Here is a 14,661-nt window from a genome sequence, read left to right as displayed (position 1 = left end):
CTAATCCATTCATCAATTTACAATAGGGAGAGCATATGCACTTTAGTACTGATCAGCAGTGGTAAAGTGCCCAGAGTCATAAAGCCAACAAGAACAGGTCAGACAAAATACAGGAGAAAGGCAAAAAGTTCAGGGATGACCCTGCAAAAAGGGCCAAGTCCAACAGTCCGTGTGACAATCATTCTACCCAGCCCACCATTCACTTGGTGTTATTCTGTAAATTGTATGCAGCATTGAGGAAAGCTTGGCTTTTACCGTTTTTAAAACAAAAGGGATTGCGGCAATGCCCCTATGAATTAATTAGGCTACAGTTCTTGTTGGACGAACAAACTGCCTGGTTTTTAGCTATGTTCTTTAAGATGGCACTCTTTCAATGGAAATCCATTGTGATGGATGAATTATAGCAGAAAGGGCACTTGACATTTTTATAGTTTCATTACTGTAGCCTCAAAATGAACTGACATTTTAATATCAATGTAGGTTTGCTGTTTTTAGAATGTGTGTAATTTTGTGATAATATGTATCTTTTTCTTTTTATGTGCTTTTATGATTGTTAAAACAGCAGTCGAATAATTTCCTTGTATTGACTTGACTTCTCAATAGAAGTGAATGTTTCAAAACAATGGTATTACACCAATAAGATGCTATTAGGGGTGAATGAAATTCGCCTAATTTGCATTTGTATAGTTACATGAAATTTCAGAAAGATTATGGAAAATTAGGCGTAATTTACGTGAAATGCAAAACCAGCACTTAGTTATATATTTTAGTGTGAAATTCTGGATGCAAGGATGCATTCAACTCTTAAAATTTAGAGCAGAAAACTAAAGCGCAGAAATCACTTATGTTATATTGCTGAGGTGATGCCCGTAGATAAATCAGGAGGCTGTGTATCCTCAAGAGATAGTTTGAAGTAGCTTTATTGAACTGCAAGTATATTAGAGACCTCACCCACAGAGAACCAACTGTAAAACTTCAACAAACAACATTCTCCCTGCTATTGCTTCCATTCTAGATTACTGCATCATCTCCTGGCAACCAGAAATAAGAGGAGATGCTTACTCCAGACCACAACAACTGCCCATCACAGATACTCTCTGTAAGAAATTGGGTTATCACGTATGCATGATGTGAGTCCTGCATAAGTAAAAGGTTAACAATAATCTCCCTACTGTGAACCAAGCACCCCATTGTAGAACTTGACTCTGTTCAGGGTAGCAACGCAGAGCAGTCCAAGGCCTAGTCTGGGGAGGTGGTGTGGGCTAGTAATGTCCATCTGCTGGCACGAAACAACAACACTTACTAAATGAATGCCCAGCCAGTGCTTTGTCTTTGAAAAACGAAAAGTACATTTAAACCAAACACAATTAAATACTACGCATTAATTTACTAATTTACACATAAGATAGATGTAAATACCTTGGTGACATTCTGAAATGACATTTCATCCCTAGTGGGTCATGATCTCCATGATTACAGTACTTCCCCCCTCATCACCTATACCAAGATGCAACATCCTAATATCATAATATAAAGGGGGGAATTATTTGAAATAATGCAGGCCTATTGCCTTTGTCAAGTGTTCACTGCATCATAATATAAGGCAAATCAATTGGCGTGTCAAGGGATAATCACCACATATATAACAAATAATCACATGAGGATTCAACATTAGAACCAGTAGAACCCATAAGCATATTCAAAGGTTTTCATTATTAGTAAAAAGCATTCCAATGTTCACCAACAATCATTGTCAATAAAGTATTTTGAATAAACATTGCATGTCAAAATAAGGTGTTGGGTTCTTTTACCACTTCAGTCCAAATTAAGGACAGCCATAAGACCAACCACTTGGAGTCCCTGCTATCCCAAGCTGAATAGCAAATGCACCAGCTCTGTGACTGGTTGAAAATAAGACAAAAAGTCTCTCGAGGTTATGTATCCAATTACCTGGGAAACATACGATTAATTTGTGAGATTACTCCAGGTGGGCTGCTTCACAGCCTGCAGCCCAACAACACTCCACAAAATCATTGCTGGTGACACTGCCACTCCTTGGGGCTCTACAAGGAGAGAAACAACCTAAAACTAAGCACTTGGAGGGAATTATAGGATGCTGCAGCTAGAGAAGTAAATATTTTGGCAGTGGTCCTTCCCGCTGTGCGGCTTTGCACCACATGTTTTCTTTTTGATTTTGGCTTTTGTTATAGTGTTGCCTGTTTCCCAACCCGGACACCCTGATGCCAGTTCTAATGGTGTGGGCTATGAGGGGAGCCCCAAACCCAGTGTTCCCGCTGGATAACCGCAATCCATGTGAGCCGGCATCTCCTCTGTGCTCCTTGGCGGGAGCAATTCTCTTTCTCAACTCCTATCGAGCCATGCAAATTCTCTCTGCCCGCTCGTGTAGGGGATAGGAGGCGGTGCGCCTGCCCTTCATTTTGTGTTCTCATGGTCACGTATCCATGCGTAGATGGGGCCCCAGGGACAGAAAATACGATGGGGGAAGAGGTCCTTTATGCATGCCCCTCTCCCTAGGGTCCAGTCGCACCAACCCCAGGCACAGGCTTGCTCAGGGGGTAGTTTTTTTAAATTGCCATAAAAAACCATGTGCTTCATTCTCTGCTCAGTCCCCCTGTAGTACCGGGCTATAAATAGATGCATCTCTGATCACATTGGACCAATGTACATGATTCTGGGCTCTTTTCCTCCTAGTGGCGATCTCTGTCCACCAGGAGCATTTACAGCAGGCCTCATGGCCTCTAAAAGGGTGTACTTTGCAGGTAGCTAGATTTACTGGCTTCCTGCACTAGTCTTCTCTCCTTAATCCTGGTGCTCCTCTTCTGCTGGTGAGTGCTTCTTGCACTAACCCTCTGCTATGAGCCAGCAGAGCACGCTTCTGTCCACACTCACAAGCACTAGAGCCTCCTGTCTGTCTTGCATGGCACTTTGTGTGTCAGAGTGTCCAAATCTTCCCCTAGCCGATCCTCACAGGGCATAGGGGGGGGGGGGGCAGAACCACTGGCCCTGAAGAGGTCCATCTTGTCCTAGGTTTCTGCTGCATACAAAGTCTTTCATCCATTGGGGCAACAGGGGGCTTTTCCATCCAGCTGTTACCATCGAGGTCAGACCCTACCTTTGTATAATATAAGTCACCCCTAAGGTAGGCACTTGACAACCCAGAGGTCACAGTGCACTGAATTTAGAAGGCAGGACATGTACTTATAAGTTTTACATCTCCTGGTAGTGAAAAACTCTCAAAGTCTCTTTTCACTACTGCAAGACCTATATCTCCCATAGGATAGCATTGGGATTACCTTAATAATTTTATATGCATAATTTCCAAACGGAAAGATGATTAAAGCAAATTTGGTGTCTCTAGAATCACAATTTAATATCCAAGTTGATGGTGACGTCCGATTTTAAATTAAAATTATCAAAATGCTGCTTTTATAAATTTGTTAGGTAGTTGGGCAACCCAATCGACCCTTGTGGGCTTGGGTAGTAAAATTAGGGAGGTAAAGCTGCCTACAAGGGATTTATTGAAACAAAAAAATTAAAAAGATTCTAGATATATCTTTGTGAAGGGATATCTAATAATGCTCAAAAGAACAAATCAAAGTTATACCAAACAAGTTAGTAAATTAATTACAATGACCAGGGAGATGAATTGTAGACAAATATATTTCAAATGTCGTAAAAGTAACAAAGCAATGACATTAAATCAACAAAACAGGTAAATAGGGGTGCAGAGAATACAATAACAAAACTCAACTTACATTGACAACAGAGAACATATAGATTGAAGTGACTGTGACTGTGTGCCTCCTCATATGTAGCACACAATCACTATGTCCCTATGACTTGTAATGCAGAATAGTCATAAAGGTAAAGATGTCCTCTAGTTTGCATGGGTCATCACCCCCGTTCAGATGAACAAATGCCCACTTAACATCACACCGGTGCACAAACTATTACAGCCGGGACACATAGTCAAATATGGCTTCTGGTTAGAAAATTGTGTTAATTCATGTACTTACACTTCACGTAGTCGTGGGAAACAATCTATAAATATTGTGAACTTGGAAACATTTCTCCAAACATCTTAGGGATGTACAAATATGCACTACTAGGTCTGTCCATAGTAAAGATTTTAAAAGTTAATGTGCAGTATGAAAGATGAAGCAGGAGATAAAAAAAAAAACACCTTCATAAAGATTTATACAATGACAACAAAATGTGCTCTCTTAGTTTATATGTACACAGTTTTTTCCATGCATAATGAATGTACTAAAATACTATTTAGAAAATAATGACCAAGGAGATAGACAGGAGAAAGTGTCCTGTGTTGTTAAGAACACTATTTTAACATTGGTTGTTGGCCGTTTAGTGCCAAGAGATAGACAGACGTGTGAGAACAAGAGACTATTGATTTGCTGTGTTATTTGTTAAATTGAAAATAATCGGGCAGTGCAAGATCTTTTACAATGTTTATGTATCATTTTAAAGATATGAAGGCTAGGGTGAGGGAAGCATCAGGTGTATTATGTTTCTGAAGTGAGCAAGAACTTATCAATAGTAATTTACTTGCTTGTTTTAGAAAGTTGCCATTTTCTTACTTTAGCCATGTGGTGCTTGCTGCCTGTCTCTGATCACGACTGGGGTGGGTGACAGTTGCGCTTTGTGTATTCCCTCTAGACAGCCACACAAAATGGGAGCTTAGTTGGGACTTAAGGGGCCATCCTGGCAGGATGTTATGGAGGAGCTGGACCCAGCGTCACTTACACCTGAATAGACTGTGTTCTGTCCCCACACGAAGGACTGCATTCCCCCCTGTAGTGAGCCTGGTGCCAGGGCAGGAAGGGCTGGGTCTTTGTGCACTTCAGAGGCCTGTCTTTGAAGCTACGCCCACTTCAAAGACACCACTGAGTATACGTACTGTACCTCAGACACCACCACTTCAGTACACTTTTGGAATTGTGATACTCTGCCAGGGAGAAAGAATAGCTGTGCTGCTGAAGGACTGCCATTCTGCTGGACTGCTCTCTGTTGGACTTCTGCTTTGCTGTGCTCGCCTGCTGCCTGGGTGAGGACTGGACCTGCATCACTTGATCCCAGAACCCAGACTTCCAAACTCCCTTGTAATGCACCTGGCCTCTGCCATCTGTGAGTCTACTCTGCCAAGGGGTGCCACCCCAGCCCTGGACCCTTGGAAGTGGTCCTAAGGTGCTTGGCCGAGGAACTGACGCCTTTGCTCTGCTGAGCGATGCATCCCTGAGCAGAACCAATGCATCTACTTGGCTGAGTGTTGCATCTCCTAGTAGAACCGACGCATTGCAGCTCCTGCATGGGTTGGGCCCATTGTGAAATACTTGCATCACCTCGCCCTCCTGCATCTTTGGACCGACGTATCGCCTTTGGAACCACCGCTTCGGGACGCCTTTTCCAGGGCAAGTTCCTTGCATACTTCTGCGACTGCATCTCAGCTTCACCAGTCATCGGAACTGACACATCATCCCTGCATTGTCAACACCAAAATTCATATCGCAAGCCCCATCAACAGGATCCTCAAAGTCAACGCAACAGGACCTAGCACCACAGCCTTGTCGGATCTCGGAACCAAAACATTTTCTCTGCTGCCCAACGCATCTTCGAAACAGATCTATACAACGCTCTGCAACCAGGATTTAAAGTAATTTGTTCAGCAGGTCTAAGTGGGTCCCTGTAGCTGGCCCATGCTCCATCGCAGTCAGCCTGAACTTATGACTTCATCTTGGTCCTGCATGTTGGGATATCCCCAATAGCGCTTTTTGATTCTTGGCGCTAATTTACTAAAAAACTTTGAAATGTAATATCTTCAGTTCTATTAAGTGGATTTTTGTTGTTTTGACTTGCTTTATTTATTAAAATCAGAGTTATTTTTCAAAATTGGTGTGGAATATTTTTGTATGGTATTTTCACTGGTTTACTGTTTGAAGTGTTGCACAAATACTTTACACCCAGCCTCTAAAATTACGACTGACTGCTCTGTGCCAAGCTACCAGAGGGTGAGCACAGGTTAATTTAGGGTTTGCCTGCATCTTATCCTGACTAGGATTGTGATTGCTGCTTGACCAGGGCTTACAACCCAGTCAACCAAAAACTTGATTTCTAACACACCTAAAATCACCATTGCCTGGCTATAGATTCCCAACCCTAAACCCTAAAATCACAATTACCTCCCTTCCTCTCTACCCACTTCTGAACTTTAAATTCACTAAGCATGAGTGCAAAATCCGTTACGCTCGCGGATTTTGCGAATTTTCGGTAAATTCGCGATCCGCGAACTCCCGCGAATTTACCGCGAATTCGCAAATCCGCGAGCGGCGGATTCCGAGGGCAAAAGTTCAAGCCTTGCTGGCCTGTTGTAACTATTTTACGATGGCGCCGGCAAGCTGCCAGCGCCATCCTAAAATAGTTACTAAATTAGCTTCAACAGGAAGCACTAATAGATAAAATAAAGCAGCTGCTCGTGCATCTGCTTTATTTTATCTATTCGAGCTTCCTGTTGAAGGTAATTTAGTAACTAGTTTAGGATGGCGCTGGCAGCTTGCCGGCGCCATCGTAAAATAGTAACAACAGGCCAGGCAGGTGTGCCTTCTTCCCAAATATACCATCGAAAATCAGCTGTGATGCTGGACAGAGGCCTTTGCATCCAATGACTTTCACAAGCGCAATCCTCGTGCTGTTCCTGTGGCCAGGAGCTTCTGTATCTTCATCTGCTGCTCTGATCGGTCTCTGACCTTTTATACACACAAGAGGCATGTGCACTGGCATGGAAGCCCCGCACGTTTGGCCCCGCTCACACACTCACGGTGGGCACCGTCTTCCCGCCATTTACCCACTATGATAGCTCACTCAAGGGACCCCTGCGCCCTTCGGCGCGATTGCATAGTAACACACACCTGGTCGCTGTAGACAACTCTCTGGCACTTTAGGCAGCTGTAGTGTAGTAAAAGCACTATACATTTACCCAACGAGGTATGGCACAAAACGGTGGCGTCTTCTTGAATAAATATGAAGGGCAGTGTTCATTCTGGCACGATGGTCCTGGCACAAAAATTAAACCTCAACCGGAAGCACTTACAGATATCTATTAAGCATGTGCCCTAGTTGAAGCTTAAATTCAGTGACTCATTCATCGGCCCAAAAAACAATCGTGAGCGTTGTCAAGGCTGGGCAGGTGTGCCTTCTTCCCAAATATACCATCGAATATCAGCTGTGATGCTGGACAGAGGCCTTTGCATCCAATGACTTTCACGAGCGCAATCCTCGTGCTGTTCCTGTGGCCAGGAGCTTCTGTATCTTCATCTGCTGCTCTGATCGGTCTCTGACCTTTAATACACACAAGATGCATGTGCACTCGCATGGAAGCCCTGCCCCAAATCCGCCGATATGCAAATCCGCAAAATCCGCGGATTTTGCGGATCCACGATCCGTGAATACGCAAATCCGCGAATCGTGGATCCGCAAAATCCGCCCATGCTTAAAATTCACCCATACCTCTTATACCTCTTCCCACCCCTGAACGCTCAGGTCACTTTCACCTCCCTTCACCTCTACCCAAACCTGAACCTCAAGTAACCCTCACCTCTATTTACCTCTACCCAGCTCTGAACCCTAAAGTCACACCCTTTACTTCTACCCGTCTCTTAACCATAAAAACTCTTTTTTTAAATAACATAATAAGTATATTATATTAAAAAAAATGCTTAGCGGAATGCTAAAGTACTGCATGGTAAAGGTACAAATAGTTACCTGTGTTGTAAAGGTCGTGCATGGTAAAGGTTGTGATTTAAAGGCTGTTTTACCCTCCAGCTAGGAACATCCCATCTATTCATTAAACACTCTCCTGCCTTCACCCTGCATCCCTAAAGGTTTTTGAGGGCTCTGTTGGTTGTTTTATGCCCTTGAGTATGTTTGACGGCACCTTCACCTCTTTGACAGTTTGCCTCCTCCCCTGTCCCCCCACACCCCAAACCTTAGGTCTCGCCTGGAGCCGCACATGTGTTATCGCTTAAGAGACATTTTGTTTAATTACTGGGGGCTTAGAACCCGCCATTTGCTTGCCATTGGTTAGCTTCATTGCCACTCTCATTTCGTTGATTCTCTTTGGTCAGCCAGTGTCAGCTTCACTTTCGATTAATTTGTTTGTCCCCACCCTGGAGCATGGCCTAAGTACTGCTTCTCATTATTATTATTATTATTAAGTTTATAACTAGGCATAACAGCTACCCAAAAAGGGTATCCCGGCGCCCGGCAGAAACAGCAGCCGAAAAGGAAATGGAACCTACTGATTGAAAAGCCAGGTTTTGAGAGATTTACAAAAAAGAGTAACGTTCATCTGAGTTCGAAGGGACAGCGGAAGATTATTCCATAAAACTGGGCCCAAATAAGAGAAAGAACGGCCGCCCAGACGGGACAGTCTGATCCTTGGCACCTGAAATTTAGCCTGAGTAATAGATCTAAGAGTACGGGAAGGTAAGTAGGGGTGGACCAAGTTTTGCACATACATAGGTGCCATGTCGTGCTTGATTCTGAACATATAGTTCAGAGTTTTAAACTTAATCCGGTTCTAAATTCTTAATCAATGAAGATCTATCAGGGAAGCGGAAATAGAGGCTGTTCTCGTACCCCATGCCCTTTCACTGATCGCTATTTTCAGGGGTATTTTTTTCCCTTTTACTTGCATCTCCTTCCTCCATCTTCCACCTGCCTTGTTGCTTATCCTACCCTCCTCTTATGTTGTTGCTTGTCCGGTCTGCTCCTCCCCTGTTGTTGCTTGTCCCATCAACTCCCAAGCTCTTCCAATTCATTGCTTGCCCCTCCTGTCCCACTAGAAATAAAACACCTAAAATTCATGCCAACAGTTTTCAAAATGCTACAAAGGTGCTGCACTCCGTGCTCTACATGGCCTTTTTGGCACTGTCTTTTATTCTGGGACAAGACGGAGATCTTCAGCTCAGACATAAAATAATCAAATCAAATAATCCCATACAAAGAAAATGGATCGCCCCCCTTCGTGGTCAGCACTGGTGCATCATAGAACTTTTTTTTCCTTTAACCGTCAGGTATTCTGCTCAGCAGCCTCACTGCTGTACATGGCTAAAAGAAATTGAGAAAGCAAATAGCTCTCCCACCGGCAAGACGTATTGGCTTTGCCAATGCTTGTTCAGTGATGCACTAACTATTCCCATTGTAAATGCAAACTATCAAAGTTCTCTCTGTGCTGGGGAAATCATTTTTTCTGTAATTGGGTGCACTATCCCAGTCTGCACCAGCTGCACCCAACATTGGTGCTCTATGCACGTGGCACTGCAAACAATATGTTATTCGTTGCAAGTTATTCTATTAATCGAATGGACCTGCAGCGTCAATGAGTGCATACAATATTAAGGCATAAATCCGGAAATGAGAATCATCTGCAATCATTCTTTGTATGTTGAGGCCTGGAAACTGAAAGCCAACAGATTCTTTTTGAACCATTTCCATAATAAACACTTGTAATTCCATGTTACCTTCCTGGGAGTTTTACAATCCAGAACTCTGCGAGTTTTATTCATATATTTGGCTTTGGCGGTATTGCGACTGTGTGTTTTCTATATTTGCCCTACAGATTTTTATTTACCACTACTTACCTTTTTCTGGGATTTAGTTTCTTTCTTTTTGAACACAAAAGTGCTTTTAATAATACGTTTTTATACATTCCAGCATGCATATCTTTAACATTTAAAACACCTCTGAAGAGCCGTCTGCCTTTTCTCAAAGTTGTCTTGTACCTTTGAGGGTCATATTTTAAAATAAACACGACCGCAATTCACTAATTGTATATTCTTTGCTTGCCCTTTTCAGGTGGTTTCTTAAGAAACTGTTCCTTCCAAATGAATTGCTTTTGTTCACTCAGTAGAACAATATTAAATAAGGTATCTCAGCTGACGAGGTGATTAAGCTAAATATATAATTGCTTTCCCACTTCATTTGCATTCATCTTGATGGAATATTGATGCAGACTTTTGTTGCAGCTGGAGACAGCAATAGAAGCTAGAAATCTTCAAATGTGAATCATCTCAACGTCATCCTTTCTTTTTGCTTCCTGCCTCCTCCAGTGCAATAATCTCCCAGGGAGAGCATCGTTTACTATAATAGCATCTTTGCAACAGAGGTTTTGATGAGCATGCCTCCCAGTGACTCAAATTAAATTAGTACTGAAGTCATGCACTTTTCAGTAAATACACAGCCATTAATAATAGCTTTCACAAGAAAAAAAACATTTTAAAATCAAACTTTCAATTGACGATTTCCCATATATTGCACATGCTTAATATAACTAATGCAGTATTGAAGTGCCTGAGCAATATTAAAGCTAAATTATCATCTATCTATGGTTAGGTCAAATAAAACAACTCTAAATATTCGTCATATACTTTATCTGACGTATGCTTCTAACCATAAATCCCCTCTTGCGTTTATATTGATTACATATTCTTAATTTATGTTTACTTATTGCCAAACAATATCGGCTATTATACCTTTAAACAGGGTTCTGTTTTGGCTGTCATGCCTTTGACGCTAGGGTCATGCGCACTGCGTCGTATTACAGTAATAGGTGTAGTGCCAACATTATGAATACAAGATTACATGAATGAATTTCACTCCTTGAGAAAACTGCACCTGGAGACAATGTGTGAATATTCCACCCTACTTTAATACCGCAAAAACGAATCTTTATGAAAATGAAACCAATAAAAGGCTGTACAAAAACATTAAGCAATTAGAAACGTGGAGAAGGAACATTGCTGAGCAGTATATCACAGACTCTGTTTAATCCACTAAGTGGTGCTGATCGGAAAAACACAAGAATGCACCATTGAGAAGAAAAGCCACAGAACTGAAAGGTATACGTAAACATGTTCTGTATGCCATGGTAAGTCACCATTCAGCTGTGTAGATTACCACATGAAGCTATAATGCACGTTCACAAAGCGTGAGACCCTAAATTGACAGTAGCCATACAGTTGTTTCTGTATCAGTTATTCCAATCGACCATATTATTTGCCCCGATATATTACAACAAGCATACAGAAAATGAGTAATGTTTAAGGTTTTAAGTAAAGTGAAATCACCTAGCGGGAAATATATCAATATGTCAACATGCCAAAGTGCCAAATCTTTACAACATCTCAATGCTGGGTGCAGTCTGCGACTGTGTTAAAGCTGCACTTCCGGAGCTTTTAAGTAAGCTGAAGCTTTCCTGGACACTTGATCTAATATTGGGGCCTCCAGAGACTGTGGGTGATGGTATTGGTGGAGGTAAATTTTGTTGTACTAGCCATTGCCATCTGAAATGGATGACCCAATATGTGCTTGACATAAAAGAGGCAGAAGGTGCCCCCATAGGTTTCCCATTCGAAGTTCCAGATAGTGGGAATGATAATGAAAATGCTCTTGGTGCCAATGGGGAGGCATCACCTTTTAAAGATTATATATTTCCCTCATCGTTCCTCAAAGCTGTCTGTGGTGGCACTCTTTCACTCCTACTCACCATTTTCAATGCCACTCTCACTTCTTTATAGAAGATCTCAAGACAGGACATATTCTCCCACTTCTAAAGAAACCTATACTAGATCCTGACAACCATGCTAACTATTATCCTATCACACACATACAATTCATATGTAAGATAATTGAAAAAGTAGTCTATGTTCAACTCCAAGATCACATTAGTGCTGACCATGGCCTGCACGACTACCAGTGTGGCTTAAGATCTCACTGTGCACAGAGACTGCTACCTCTGATCTCTTGGATTCCATTGCAGTGTGGATGGAGTGGTTCCATAATGTTTGTCTTTGTGGGAAAATGTTATCTGTTTTCCTACTTTGAATGTTGCTTTAAACTATGACGAACAATTACAAAATAACATCAATAAAAATCACGGCAACTTTTGAAGGCGCAAATTGAGGCAGCTAGGAACCATCTCGAGATGCATCTATAAGGCATAAGATTTTCCTCAAACTCCCTTCCCGCACAAGAGAAAATCTTACTTGGACATGAAATGTGAATAAACTGCTGAATTTTTCACTGAAGTATTTTATGATATTGTTGTTAGACCTGTCAGCCTTAGGGTGGTCTTCCTCCAAACTTTTTCCCTGCTTATCTTCTCTTTTTGCTGATTCTGTTGGTTGTCCTTATTACTCTGAGCACTTTACTACTGCTGACCAGTGCTACAATACATGTGCTTCTCCCCTAAACATGGTAACATTGGTGTATTCACAATTAGCGTATTTAGTTTACTTATTAGTCTCTTGTGAAGTGGTATGCAATATAGCCAGGGCCTGTAAATAAAATGCTACTAGTGGGCCTTCAGCACTGAATGTGCCACCCACTCAAGTAGCCTTTCAAACTTGTCTCAGGCGTGCCATTGCAGAACCTATGTCTGCAGTTTTACTGGCACTTAGACTTGGCATTTAAAGCCATTAGCCAAGGCTTAAACATCCCCTTTATTTCCTATAAGCCACCCTTAAGGCAGGCCCTAGGTAGCCCATAGGGCAGGGGGCCGTGTAAGGAAATGATAGGACATATACTGTTAAGTTTTTTTATGTGCTTGTTGTGAAAAACAGATACATTTGTTTTTCACCACTGTGAGGCCTACTCCTCCTATAGGTTAACAATGGGAATTCCTTAATACACTTTTAAGCTGTAATTCCTGATTAGAAAGTAGAGATGTCTCTTGTTTTATTCTTAAAATTATTGCCTATTGTTCTAACCTTGTGTGGAGTCTTTTGTGATGTTTTCATTGTATTAGTGTTTGTGTTGCACAAATACTTTACACATTGCCTCTTTAGATAATCCGGGTCACTTTTCTGCAACAAGCCAAGCCCTTACCTGTGTTGCTGTTCTCTCTTGGGCCATTGTAGCGCCGCCACGGGACCGGCCACGCCAGGTTGAACCGCCAACACCTTCGGTTCCACAGGGTCCCAGGAACTACTTTTCCCAGTGTGCATAGGGGCTGCGCACTGCAACGCCGTCATTGCCAAGCGCCCGGAGGCGCTTAAATCAGCGCGGCGCCTCCTGCGGCGCGGGTCACTTTTCTGCAACAAGCCAAGCCCTTACGTGTGTTGCTGTTCTCTCTTGGGCCATTGTAGGTCCGCCACGGGATCGGCCACGCCAGTTTGAACCGCCAACACCTTCGGTTCCACAGGGTCCCAGGAACTACTTTTCCCAGTGTGCATAGGGGCTGCGCACTGCAACACTGTCCTTGCCAAGCGCCCGGAGGCGCTTAAATCAGTGTGGTGCCTCCCACGGCGCGGGACGCGCGAGGGCGAAGCCCGGGCTAAGGGCGGGCCCATCCGCGCCCATCACAGCCCGGAGGAGACTGGACTGGGCTACCCCCCGAACGTTTTAAGAACTATAAGGAGATCAGATTTTATATACCCTTTCTTTTGTTAGAACGTTGCATTAAGATCAGCCGTTTATTTCCCTATTAGAAAGTGGTCTGGGAGTACCTGTCTGTAATTTGTATAGTTATGGCGGCTCGTGCTGGAAAGGGGAGGAGGGCGGCAGCGGGGAGAACTATAAGCGGAACGCTTGACCAGTTTAATACGAGGGCACAATCGGTCCTTGAGCATGAAATAGCCTTGACAGTACGTCGTCTGTCGCTGGAACCAATGTATATAAGACGATCATCTCTAGGACCTATAGGGTCGGTTATTTCGCCAAATAGCTTAGGAGGGCAAGCTACTGCCGCATAACATACTAACGAGAGAGGCAGTACTGAATATGAAGTGGGAGTGTACAAACTAATCTAGTGTTAAATGGGGTTGTCCCACCTGGTTTAGCAAACACCGTGGCCACGGATGAGACACTCACTAATGTTCGATTACATTCCTCAACAAGGTCCTGTGTAAAAAATAGTATAAAAGCACATACGATCAAGCAAATTACAGGACCTTCTACCACTGCCAAAAGGAAGGGGGGGGGGGGGGTTTCAGAAGAGGAGATGTTCAAAGATGCCAAAAACTGCGAAAGTGTCCAATAATATTAATAATACTGTTGAAGAGGTTGGGATTCCCCAAGACACTGTATCACCATACCAAGAACTGTCATCCACTGCTCCTCCAATGCCCCCGCCATTAAGGCTGGTTGACTTAACGCTTCCTTCGGTCCAACCACCGGAAGGATTTATGCCCCAAATGGAACAAATGATAAAGACCCTAATTCTACCCCTATTGCAGAGGATAAAAGTAATTAGCGAAAGGTTGGAGAGACTTGAGCTGAACACTACTGAGCAATCAGGCATGTTGAAAAAATTGATTGAGTGCTCAGCAAGAGTTAATATGGGTGGGGCAAATAAACCCACTGCACCAACAGTAGGAACAATTTCATTACCTAATCCGATGGCAGCTAAAATAGTCCCGGTGGAATCTGGGAGAGGAAATCAAACCCCCATACCACTGGAAAATAGGATAAGGGAACTGGCAAGAGGCTCGCAAGGAGCAAGGGAAGAGATACGGTTGAACGAAGATGGAACCAGGGGACAGAATAAGGACAAATCAATGGGAGCAAGGGAATTTTATAACCCTATAAAGAGTAAAACGGATTTAAATTGCATTGATCTCCCACCGGATT

General features: G+C 42.9%; 1 protein-coding gene across 2 annotated transcripts in view; it reads left to right on the top strand.

The window, feature by feature from the left end:
• ACSS3 (acyl-CoA synthetase short chain family member 3) overlaps positions 1-14,661 on the top strand; it is a 1,350,383-nt gene that overhangs the window by 775,660 nt on the left and 560,062 nt on the right. The gene's annotated exons all lie outside the window — the stretch shown is intronic.

This window comes from Lissotriton helveticus, chromosome 1_1 (assembly GCF_964261635.1).
Source record: "Lissotriton helveticus chromosome 1_1, aLisHel1.1, whole genome shotgun sequence".
Classification (NCBI taxonomy): Eukaryota; Metazoa; Chordata; class Amphibia; order Caudata; family Salamandridae; genus Lissotriton; species Lissotriton helveticus.
The sequence above is the reverse complement of the archived record's forward strand: the minus strand, read 5'-3'. Positions and strand labels throughout refer to the sequence as shown.